This window comes from Hippichthys cyanospilos, chromosome 2 (assembly GCF_059441005.1).
Source record: "Hippichthys cyanospilos isolate Australia breed blue-spotted pipefish chromosome 2, RoL_Hcya_1.0, whole genome shotgun sequence".
NCBI classification, from domain to species: Eukaryota; Metazoa; Chordata; class Actinopteri; order Syngnathiformes; family Syngnathidae; genus Hippichthys; species Hippichthys cyanospilos.
Genome location: NC_142370.1, coordinates 23921865 through 23933786, shown reverse-complemented (window position 1 = coordinate 23933786; position 11922 = coordinate 23921865). Strand labels below are relative to the sequence as shown.

The 11922-nt window shown below is 40.7% G+C and overlaps 1 long non-coding RNA gene across 1 annotated transcript; it reads right to left on the bottom strand.

Moving 5' to 3' along the window:
* Positions 1-1064: 1064 nt before the first annotated feature.
* LOC148427913 (uncharacterized) lies at positions 1065-1707 on the bottom strand. The gene is made up of 3 exons (XR_015864892.1): positions 1587-1707; positions 1362-1473; positions 1065-1215 (listed from the first exon to the last, which is right to left on the bottom strand). It is a non-coding gene; the product is annotated as an uncharacterized LOC148427913 (long non-coding RNA).
* Positions 1708-11922: the final 10215 nt, after the last annotated feature.

Below are 11922 nucleotides of genomic sequence, written 5' to 3'. Positions count from 1 at the left end.
ATCTACCGAAAAAAAAAGAAACAATAAAAACCCCCAAATTTTAGAACTATCTCCAAAAACAAACAAAACAAAACAATCATGAACAAGCCAGATGTGGTTGCAGATAGCCTAGCCATATTTTCTTTGTTTCTGTTGCCCAGCTGCACAAAATTGTACTTAATCATGTGTTTCAATTTGTCTTGGAACGTGTGTAATCTCAAATACAACAACTGCAACAATGCTCCTGTTCTTTATGTTTTGTTTTGTTTTTCTTTTAATGAGGCTGAATCTTGTACACCAAGAGTGTCCAAACTTTTGGTGTGTTAAAAATGTAAGGGGGGGCCAACCTTGGCAGGCGTTCTTTACATATAGCAGCAATTAATTTAAATACATTTCAGCGAGCCGTTCTGTGTTTAACATTTGCTTTTTTATTTTTATTTCAGCTATCTTAAGTATGTGTTTTGGTTCATTTGAAACATGCATATCAAAATTGAATTGACATTAAATATTGAAATTGAATATTCACTTAACCACTTTTTTTAACACTACCTTTTTTATAACAGTTCAACAGAAGTAATTGTACTCTTGGGTGCAAATTCCATTTGAAACATAAAAAAATGTCTCACCATGGCAGTTTAATATTTATATAATTTTTAAACACAATAACAGGGAAATGAGAAAGTAATAGTCATATCAACAAGTGTCACGTTCTTGCCTGGGTTTTTTTTCTGTTGAGGGGTTATTTGTGGAGATTTTGTTTGTTTAGCCATTCTGTTCGGATTGTTTCACCCCCGCGTCGACCTCTCCCTCTTGTTCGTTAGTTGATCTTGCCCACCTGTTACCTGCGTGTTCCTGCTCCTTGTGTGTCACCCAACCAGCTTCCCCTTCCTCTTGTTCTCTCCCAGCTGCCTCGCATTGTTTGTAATTAGTGTCTTGTGTATATACGTAGTAGGTTAGTCACTGTTAGTTTGTCGGTTTATTGTTATGGTCACCCACCCCCACGCCCTCGCTCCCTCGTCCATAGCGTTCTCCAGTTCCCCGATCGCTCTTCCCCGTAAGCTTAGTTTTGCTTATTTCTCGTTCCTTTGGTACTTTGCCCAGTTTGGGTCTATTTTTGTTCCTGCATTTGTTTGTTCATTAAAACCGCATTTTTGAGCACATCCTCTCCTGGCTTCCTTGCTCCTTGCACTCTTGGTCCATCCTCCTGCACGCCCGCACTCCACTCGCCATGCCAGTCTGTGACAAACAAGTGCAGAGCTCATTTAAAATAAGAAATAAGTGCATGGCTCATTTAATATATGAAATTAGAAACTATAAATGTTGATTGGATTTTTAAATGTTTATTATTCTGGAGAGAAAACTTAAAAAAAAAGTTTTCAGACTTATCGTAAATGAAAAGTGACTTGTCCGCATGAGTGGTTGAAACTGAGATCTGGAGTGCAGGACAAAGGCCAGGTGTGGCTCTACGGCAGTAGTATGGATGCGCAAGATGTCCTGTAAGTGAGAGTCCGATAGCCGTGTACACACACGGCTCTTATTTAAGTTCATAACCGAGAATGTCTTCTCACACAAATACGTCGACCCGAACAAGCTTAGCATTTTCTTACCAAATGCTCGAACCTCTCGGAAACTTGTCCCTATCCAGCTGTCGGTAAAAGTTGGCCATATACAGCTGCTGGTGCTGACTGCATCTCGCTGCGTCACACTGCAGCTCAACTTCCCTCCTTTTGTTGATTGTCGCCATTTTAGAAAATTAGGGGCTCACACAGTCAATTACAGTACTCATATCCTAATCTGCTGCTCCTAATTGAGCCTATAGATGGCAGCATTTATCACACACAGGTAACAGCGCTGCTGCCCAATGTATTCATTCTCCATGCCGGCCAGACGTTATTGATTTTATGACGGAGGCTGCGGGCCGGATGGAAATTGACCACGGGTCGCATTTGGCCCCAGGGCCGGACTTTAGACATATCTGCTGTACAGGATAAAGGATTCACCACGAATCATTTTTTTAGCAACATCATATAAGACTCATGTTGTTAAGGCATATTCTCTTTGTCATCAGCAGCATATTGAAACCCGTAATGTCAGTCGATCAATAAACTAAGATCTCAACTTTAGTTGACTTTGCTTCTCGTCATGCTTTTTTATGCATTATTTGTCAATCCATAGATGTTAAAACAAACACACTATCTTGACAAAGCAAGACGTCAAAATTTCAGATATCTGTGTTTGAATGTACAAAATAAAACGTTATACGATTAAAACATATACGTGCTCCTGTAGATCTAGAATTGCAACACATATTGCTCTAAGGCTTGGGCGCTGTTAAAGCCTGGAAGAATTCAATCAGAAAGATCCATGGGCCAGTGCCGAGGCCTGAGTGAGATTGATAGCTGTGTGGGCGGTTCATGAAACTGGGGTACCTCCCTTGGCAGCACACCTCACCCACGTTTGCTTCCCGCTCCTGCTTAGGAGAGTGAAATAAGGGAAAGCAGGCTGTTGCATCCGGGTCTCAGAGGCTCAATCCACTGTAGGCTGGCCACAATAATAGAATTTTATGTCAGCCAGGAGTCATAACACTGCCACCTCACCCAGCAGTTTGTTCTACCCTGCTTTTTTTTTTTACCGACCCATGAAAAATCTACACAAAGATCATCGCAATGATAAAGGCGAGCTCATTACATATTGGACAGTCTGTCTTTTGTTGACGTAATCATCGAAATACTATAACAGTTTCACAGCCCTTCCTTAAAGCTGAAGGAAAGAAAGAAAGAAGGGAAAGAAAATCAGAGATTTTGATCTGCCTGTTGATACAAACCCCACTGATGATGACTGTTAAAAAACAAAACAATACAAACAAATAAAGGGGGCATGTGGGAAGAGGAGGCAAAAAGAACAATGAAAACAAAATACAAATAGAGGTTGGTACAAGTGAGCAGCAAGCAAAGACAATGTTGATCAAGTTGAAAACACAAGAAAAGCCAACCGTTCTTACACCCCCCCCGCCCCGGTCCGCTGTAAAAATTTACGGCATTGACTGTGCCGCGGACAGCTCTCACTGGAGCAGTTCGTAGCAGAGTGTGAAGCAGCTGGGATAGAGATCAGCATCCGAGACCGTGGTCCTCAGTCAGAAAAGAGTGGAGTGCCCTCTCCGGGTCAGGGATAAGGTCCTGCCCCAAGTGGAGGAGTTTAAGTATCTTGGGGTCTTGTTCACAAGTAAGGGTAGGATGGAATGGGTGATCGACAGACAGATCGGTGCAGCGTCTACTGTGTTGTTGCGGACGCTGTACCAGTCTGTTGTGGTGAAGAAAGAGCAGAGCTGAAAGACGAAGCTCTCGATTTAACGGTTGATCCATGTTCCTGCCCTCACCTATGGTCACGAGCTGTGGGTCGTGACCGAAAGAACGAGATCTCGGATACAAGCGGCTGAAATTAGTTTCTTCCGGAGGGTGTCTGGGCTCTTCCTTAAAGATAGGGTGACAAGCGTGGTCATTCGGGAGGGGCTCAGTGTCGAGCCGCTTCTCCTGCGCATTGAGAGGAGCCAGTTAAAGTGGTTTGAGCATCTTGTTCGGAAGTCTCCGGCACACCTCCTTGCTGAGGTGTTCCGGGCATGTCCCACGTCGAGGTGGGCCTGGGGATCCTCCCGGAGAAACTCAACTCAGTGGCTGGGAAAAGGGAAATCTGGGCCTCTCTGCTCAGGTTGCTACCCCCGTGACCCGATCCCAGAATACAGCGGTAGAAGATGGATGGATGATTTTCGTCTGTGGAGTGTAATTCAGAATTGGACATTATATTTCTTTTATTATTCTAGTTTTTATTCCTGTCAGTGTGGAACATGTTACCCAAAAGAATAGTGTTTTATATATTTGTTGGATTCTGTGGATTGATATCTATTTTGTTCTCATTGTCGATATTTGGTAAAAGATTCTCGCTCAAACCGCTGGATAAGAAGCATCTGTGTATGAGTAATTCTTTATTTCCTTCTTGTACAGGCTGTTACATATTTTCGTGTGTGCGTGTGCGTGTGTGTGTGTGTGTGTGTGTGTGTGTGCAGCAGCAAATTGTAACAGTTGTTTGTGTCACAGTTGTTTGTTTGACGGTGTTGCCATAGCATTGGAAAGAAGCAGAGAGCGTAAAAGGGAAATGAAGCTTTTTTGTGAAGCTCAAGAGTATAGATTTCTTCGTTATTACAGATAATTGTACCACTTGAATTGGGCAGAGTGTTATTTCTTTTGATGAGAAAACACTACATGCTAATTATGGGTGCTAAATTTGGGTGCATGTCATTATTTCACATTTGCTCACCACTTACTTTCTTTTCAAGTGAAGAAACATTCGAAAAGCATGGGCATCTTTTAAATGATAAAATCCAATCATCTCTTAAAGAATAATTTCAACAGTGAGGAAATTGGCACAATTTACATATGGCACTTATAACATCCTATACCAGCATAATAATTTAAAATGAGCTGACAGCAGGTGAAATACAGTACATTTTAAATGTATGTTTGATCAACAGTTCCTTGCCCATCTAAATTGTTAAAATAATGCCAATTCAATTAGCCAAATTACACCAAGTTAAAAAATATGTTGTCGTGTGAATATCATTTTCTTTGGTGAACGTTTGACATCGAAAGGGTGAAATTTACATTTTCATTTTTTGTTTAGTTGGTGAAACAACTTCACACTGAGACACTGTAAAAGGATGAATTCTATTTTAATGAACCAATGTGTCAGGTTTATTTGTCAGACATTTGTAAGAAATTGTACACAAAAAAGGAGACAAGGCAATCTTCCCAACTCATGCATGAGGGGAGCGAAGAGGAACTGGCCAAGGACAATTCTACTGCGCTCTGCCAATCTCTCCGACTCCCCTTACTTTTATTTGTTACAGAGATCCCTAACTACATGAAGGTCCCGGCCCTCAAGGGGCAGGGAAAAACGCAAGTCTATGGCCGGGACCTTGTGTACTTGTCCTTCTATGTGTGAGCATGTGGGTGAGAAACTAATGCATGTATGAAAAAATACGTAGCGAAACATTCTGATAATGCATAGCAATAACATCGATAAGAGTCACAGGTGTGGGAACGCTCCGACTGGCAGGCTTGAGCGGCCTTCCTTCTGCTTGAAAGAAAACAATGACGAGACAGTTCTTTTCCCACAAACAGTGCACTCATTCTCCCAGCGTACCATCAACATACCTAGCAGTACATCAGCAGTTTATTCATTCATTATTATCATTCAGTATGTGTTTATTCATTCACGCAGCAAAGCATTTCTTCATTGCGAGCATTAATATTTTGTAGCAAATGTATAATCACTATATCTATAACTATTCTAACAATAGTTATTCTAACACAATGCGAGAAAGGGAAAAGCGTATTTTTTGTGCAACTTCCTAACACTGCGAAATCCTGAGCTTTATTTTTTTTTTTAATTGGATACAATATAAAGAGGTAAAGCTTGGGTGTCAAATTTCATATCATTGAGGTGAGCATTTTCATAATCAAGCACAAAGTTTCTTAATTTTAGTTTCTCAATGATAGGCAAATTTTTTCTTCACAGTAAATTACGTATGTGATTTATTGCCTAATGATAAGCTTTTTCATATGATTTGGTGAATTTTCACAATTTATAGATTTTCAAGAAAGTGGAGGAATAAATACATTGGTTAGAAAGGCTAACCAGCAAACAACTCAGAATACAGTGAAACTAGATCAGGAGGCGAATTGGATAATGAAAAAAATTGACCTCTACTGACAATGCTTAAACATTTTACACCTTAACATCTTAATCTCAGTGCTTGAGGAAATTTGGTTCTGAGACATATATGCTAACCAGCAAACAACTCAGAATACAGTGAAAATACATAAGGAGGCGAATTGGATAATGAAAAAAAAATGACCTCTACTTACAATGCTTAAACATTTTACACTTTAACATCTGAAACTCAGTGCTTGAGGAAATTTGGTTGTGAGACATATTACAAGCTGTTGATTGTTGTGTATATTTTTGTTGGATGATACAGTATTCCTGTTGTGTGTGAAAGGAAAAAAATCATTAAGGTTCAAAAACAAAATACGGCAAGCATTTAGCGAAGTAAGTTTTTGCAAGCATTCAGGAAATTAAAATTTTCCCCAATTTCAGAGCAGGTGCAGACCTCAAGACAAAGCTGAAGAGATCAATTATGATCTTTTGGCAGGTAGAGGTGAAGGATTTTCCGAAAGCTTTAATGGAGGTCTGTAAAGTTGGCCTTGAAAAATATAGTGTGCATATGCAGTTGGGTCAAGACTAGATAATGGCAATGAGGCCACAATTCGCAGATAGCTACAGTATATATTGGCACACTGAGTGATATTTATGGAAATAAACTCATTATGCATTACGAAAATATTACTAATGTTCGAAATGAGAATAGAAAATTAAATACAAACATCCCAGGGGTGGTGGATGTGTGGTAGACTGATTGGGCCACCCCTGAAACCTTAGGTTTATGGCGCCACCCTGATGGATGTATGCTTCCCTCGACCGCCCGGCTTGAGGCCCTGGTAGAAGAGGCTCTCGAGCAGCACATTGGGCAAGACACAATTGCCGCTGGTACTTGTATATCTGCGCAATTGACAATTTGGTGATTACTAGAGGTAAAAAATAAATCATTTGTTGTGGTTCGCCACACCCACATTGTAAGGGCCAAAGGCACAATATCACATGTTATCTTGGGGTGGTGCGGTGGCTTATATAAGCCCGAGGTTCATGAGTAGGGTTAGGGAGGATTAACCCGGAAGGGCAAACGGTTTTGAGTGCAGGTATGGAAAAGGTGCAACACGGTGTCGGAAATGTGTTTGTGCGACAGTATTCACTGAGGACTTATGTTCTCTTCTACGCCGATACGATGACATTAAGTTCTGGTGCAAATAAATCAACTCACACAGTGCAGCTGTAAAGGGTCATTTGTCCGTGTACACTACATCGTGGAGCAGGAAAGGCGCGTCAGCCAGGTCCAGCCACGGGTTCAATCCTCAAGAGCACTGTCTTGGATGGAGGCTCTTACACTCATCAAGGGAGTGGAAAGATGTTGTCTAACTTATTTGGAGGGGGTTAGTTTACGTGGATGATCCCCTTGCACTGATGTACAATGATGTAGGACTCGTAAACTTAGTTGGCTTTATTTGGTCTCACCAGGGGATATCAATTTCCCAGTCAAATGGGTGCTAGTACGGACAAGGAAATGGAGCCTCCAAAGGATGGACCATGTTTTGGGGGGTCCTGATCATTTGTTTGAGTTTCTGTGAGCAGGAAGTGACTGATGGCTTTGTGTCAGGTTCGCCTGTTAGACATTTGTGAGAAACTATACACAAAGAAAGAGAAAGGGCATTCTTTTACAAGTTCATGCATGAGGAGAACGGAGAAGGACTGCACTAATCCAACTGCACAAACAAAACTGCTGCGTTTTGAAGCAGTCTCTCCGATCACTCCTTTTTTATTTGGTTCAAAGGTCCCTAGGTTACATGAAGGATTCGGCCCTAAGCGGGCAAAAGTGCAACTGAGGGGAAAAACGCAGCCGGAACCCACTGTATTTGTTCAGCTAGAGGTGAAACAAAGTGGAAAATTCAACATCATATTCCGTGGTGCAGGACATTCAACAAGATGTTTCTGTGAATCACAAGTTGAGCATTTCCTGTTGCAAATACGTCATTCTCAATGTGACAGGGGAATGATCCAGAGAACTCTATTTTGGACAATTGGCTTGTAAACTGCATTAGACAATTTGGTAATAATAAATCATTGTAGTGTTGATGACGCGTTGAATGTGTGCATGTGTGTTTATCCCGGCTCATACTCAAACGTCCAGGAATCTTTCACAAAGTTATGTAAACAATGCAGCATTATTCAACTGGGTCCGCAATCAAAACTACAATTAGATGTGAAAGATCCAACGATAGATAGATAGATAGATAGATAGATAGATAGATAGATAGATAGATAGATAGATAGATAGATAGATAGATAGATAGATAGATAGATAGATAGATAGATAGATAGAGTCTTCAACCACACCCCCAAACCAAGGTCGTGGCTCAAGGGGGAAGTGAGGCCATGATGTGGCCCCACCGGGAGCGGCCAAGTTCTGCGCTTCTTCAAGCGGCAGTCATGTTGGCAGGTTCAATTCAGGAATGAAGCACACGGGTTTTAGGTTCACTCGTACTGTAGGCTACTCTAATTTCACACACAGCAAGACCACAGAAGGAAATTAAGATAATTTGTATTGCTCACTATAATGGAGGCTCAAACTGTTGGGTTTTCTGCTTTTAATTTGTGCCTTTTGTTTAGGCTGAGTTCACAGTCCACCACGAAGGCTTTATAACCGGCCAGCGCAGGAGATTATTTTGCCGGGTTATTGCTTCGCCACGCTCCAAGCACCCTCACCATATCTCCTGCTCTCTCATCCCGCGTTCTTCTTTGTCGTGACACTTTGAGTTCGTACTCTGTGACTGAATTGATACTTTACCTTTTGGGACCGTTTTTGTTTCCAGGCCTGACGTGCGCTTTAAGTTAATAAATTATCATTGATTATCCACTTCCTCGTGTGGTTGGCTGGGGTCTCGAATCAGCTCGGGTTCCACGGGTATTCATAACACCAACCAAGAGTTGAGAAAGGAAACACTGTAGCACTTGAAGACAGAATAAAAGTAATACAGGCAAAAGATGGAGGAAGAAAAGTGAAAGACGTAATGCAAGAAATTGATGTAAGCATGAAAATGAACGATTGTAGATTTGACCATTTCTTTCTTTTTTCGATGTGGGCTAGTTGTATGGTTTTGTTTTTAACTTAAATCATTGTAGATAGCTCAATTTCCTTTTCTGCTCATTCTAAGCTGGCAAGATGAACAGAACCAAGGATTAATCATCTTAGAAATTTATCTTTAATTTATTAGTTCTGTATTCATAAGGTGTTATAGACTTATTCATTACAAATATGCTTTAGGGGTATAATATATCATATTATTAATCCATACTACATTAAATTATTCTATTTAAATAAAAAACAGATTTTTCTCATTTGAAAAAAAATATTTCTAACAACTCTGATTGGGATTACAGTAATTCAAGAAGAAGAAAAATGAGCGTGTTAGAAAGCAAAACATCAATGACTTTTTTAAACCAAAACACAAAGAACAGTTAATGGTAAAGTAAGTAAAATAATGTACACATGTATGCTGTTGGAATTTATTTCTAAATCAACATAAACTCAAGTTAGTAATCTGACTCCAATTTGTGACCTTACCCAACTGCCACTCATCCAACAATTTGCGCGCTCGTTCCGCAAGAGAAAGGTATCAGGAAGCCGGCATTTTCACACACGAGTGGATTTATTCCTAACACACAGCACCTGGGTCTCGGGTCCCTCTCAATACAGCTCTGTACGCCTCTGTTGCCACCAGCAGACGTACTCCACATCCGAGTTGCCCAGCAATGAGTTATACTACACAATATGCAAATGGCACAGCAACAAAGGCATCCTGGCATTATTCTATTGGCTATGTGTAGACTGCAGTTAACTTTAGCTTGCTCCCATTGGTCTTTCTTCCCCTGCAGACTCGCTTGTGGGCTCCTCCTGGTTGTAGTTTTCCTCACAGTTGTTTTCCACCAGCTGCCTCGGGGTTACCTCGTCTCTGCATCTTCCTTGCGACCACCACCGCTTGTTCTGCAACATTCCACTCTTGCACCCCCTTGCAACACACATCCTGTCTTGCTCCACCAGTCACACGCCCAGCACTTTACAGTCTCACACTCTCATACACAGGATGTAGCAACATCTAATGAACTACTTTAAGCTCAAACTCTTATGTTCCTTTAATGCTGATAGTTATGTACTATTGGAAAAAAAATGGAGTACACATATACAGCACATGTTTTTTATTTGTTTGTTTGTTTGTTTTATGTTCACGTTAGAGACAAAGATTTGCTATTGTGACAAGTCCCCTGTTGTGAAAAATTTCTGGCTGTAAACATGATTTCATTGTAGAGGAGTGCTACTGTAGGAAGGCATTGCACGGAGAACGCAATGAAATGAGTTTACTGTAAATGGAACAGTCAAATGGATACATGTCAAACCATGTGATTAAAATGGAAAAAAAAGTAATATGAGTACATGTAAAGTATAGGATTAAAATGAATACATGTGAAATAGGATGGCTCTTGCATTCCCAATCCTTCAATATATTTAGTTGTTGTAATATTTTGCCACATACACACATTTGTGCATACACTTATCCACACACACATGCACACATGAGAATATTTAGAATCTTTCTCTGCATCCAGCGATATGAAGAAAGCTGAGTTCCACATCAAGATGAGAGCTGGGCGAGGATGTCATCACCCACAAAGATGAGCTTCACATCAGAAAAGGGGCGAGAAAAAGGTCCGCCCGTTTTGACTCCAGAATGGAATACAGTAAAACTCCTCTCCAACTAAACCTGCTTGTGCAAAAAAAAAAACCTCTCCCATTGTGAAAAAAAAATCCTCGCATCGAAGCATTTCCCTCTCTCTTACGTCCTCATACAAGAAAAGATCCTGTTGTTGCATAACACGAAATGTTTTATTATTATTAACATTATTATTATTTTTATTATTATTTGCATTGCGCTGAATTTTACTACGGCGAAAACAAGCCTGCAGGAAAAGTCCAGCTTGGTTTATACTTGTCGGGCCGGCACAAATTTTGCAGTACAGTGTACTTTACTCGGAGCGGCTTTCGCTGTTCATCTCGTGTCACCCCGCGTTAGTTTTGATTTTGGTCACCCTTCTGCATTTACCTGCCCCTCGTGTGTCCACCGATGCACTTCCCCTGCCTATTGCACTTTTTCAGCTTTTTCGCGTCTTGACTAATTTGTGTGTATGTAGGTGCGTGCGTGTACGTGCACGCGCGCGTGCGCGTATGTGTGTATTAAAGCCCAGTTTTGTAAATCGTCGATCATAGTCGCACGTCAACAGCCAGCACATCTTTGTGGAGCACCGAAAGTGTCAAAATTCAATAAATAAATGTTCCTCAATCATTAAATATAAGTGTCATTAAATAATTAAATGTCATTAATTAAAAGTGTCATAAATTAAATAAATGATTCATGAATAATTATTTAAAGACACTTTTATTTAATTAATGACACATTTAATTATTTAATGAAGCATTTATTTGATTATTGACACTTTTATTTAATGACACGCTGTGGCGACGTTTCATGCATTGTTTATCCGTCAAGCTCGCTCGTCAAAGTTTGATGGGCGGGCCCTTACACCAGTTAGTGTTTTTCCATTTCACTCGATGCCTGAATCTTTTGGAGTTTTTTGCCATCTTGTTTTTCCCCGCTTTTGTTCTTGCCTGCCCTTTGACTATTAAATATGGAATACAGTATTACACGCACTTCCTGCCTCGGAGCCTCTCTTCATCTGGGTCCACTATCCCCTCAATCACGACGGCGTTTCCCCCCACCACCACCACCACCTTATTGTAGATTTGGCAATTTCTTACTTTTGTCTTTTTTAAAGGTTGGATGGTTTTGTTTTTAACCTCAGTCAGAATGTAGAGTGCACAAAACGTTTTTTACATTTACATCCGAGATATAGATTTGCAATAGTGAAAAGTCCCCTGTTGTGAAAAATTTCTGGCATTGAATATGATTTTGTTGCAGAGGAGTTCTGCATTATTTGACTTCGGGCAGCAGGCAGGGGACACCCTGAACTGGTTGCAGGGCACACGGAGACCAACAATCATTGTTCGGATGTTTGTTTTCCCTCTGAAAGGAGAAAACTGAAACAAAACTTAACGGTCCTCGGGGGAGAAGCAAATCAATTCCCCACCGCTCCTGCTACAATCGTGTAAAATAACAAAGTGCAGTTCTGAATGAGTGATTGTGTACTCTAATACCATTAGTA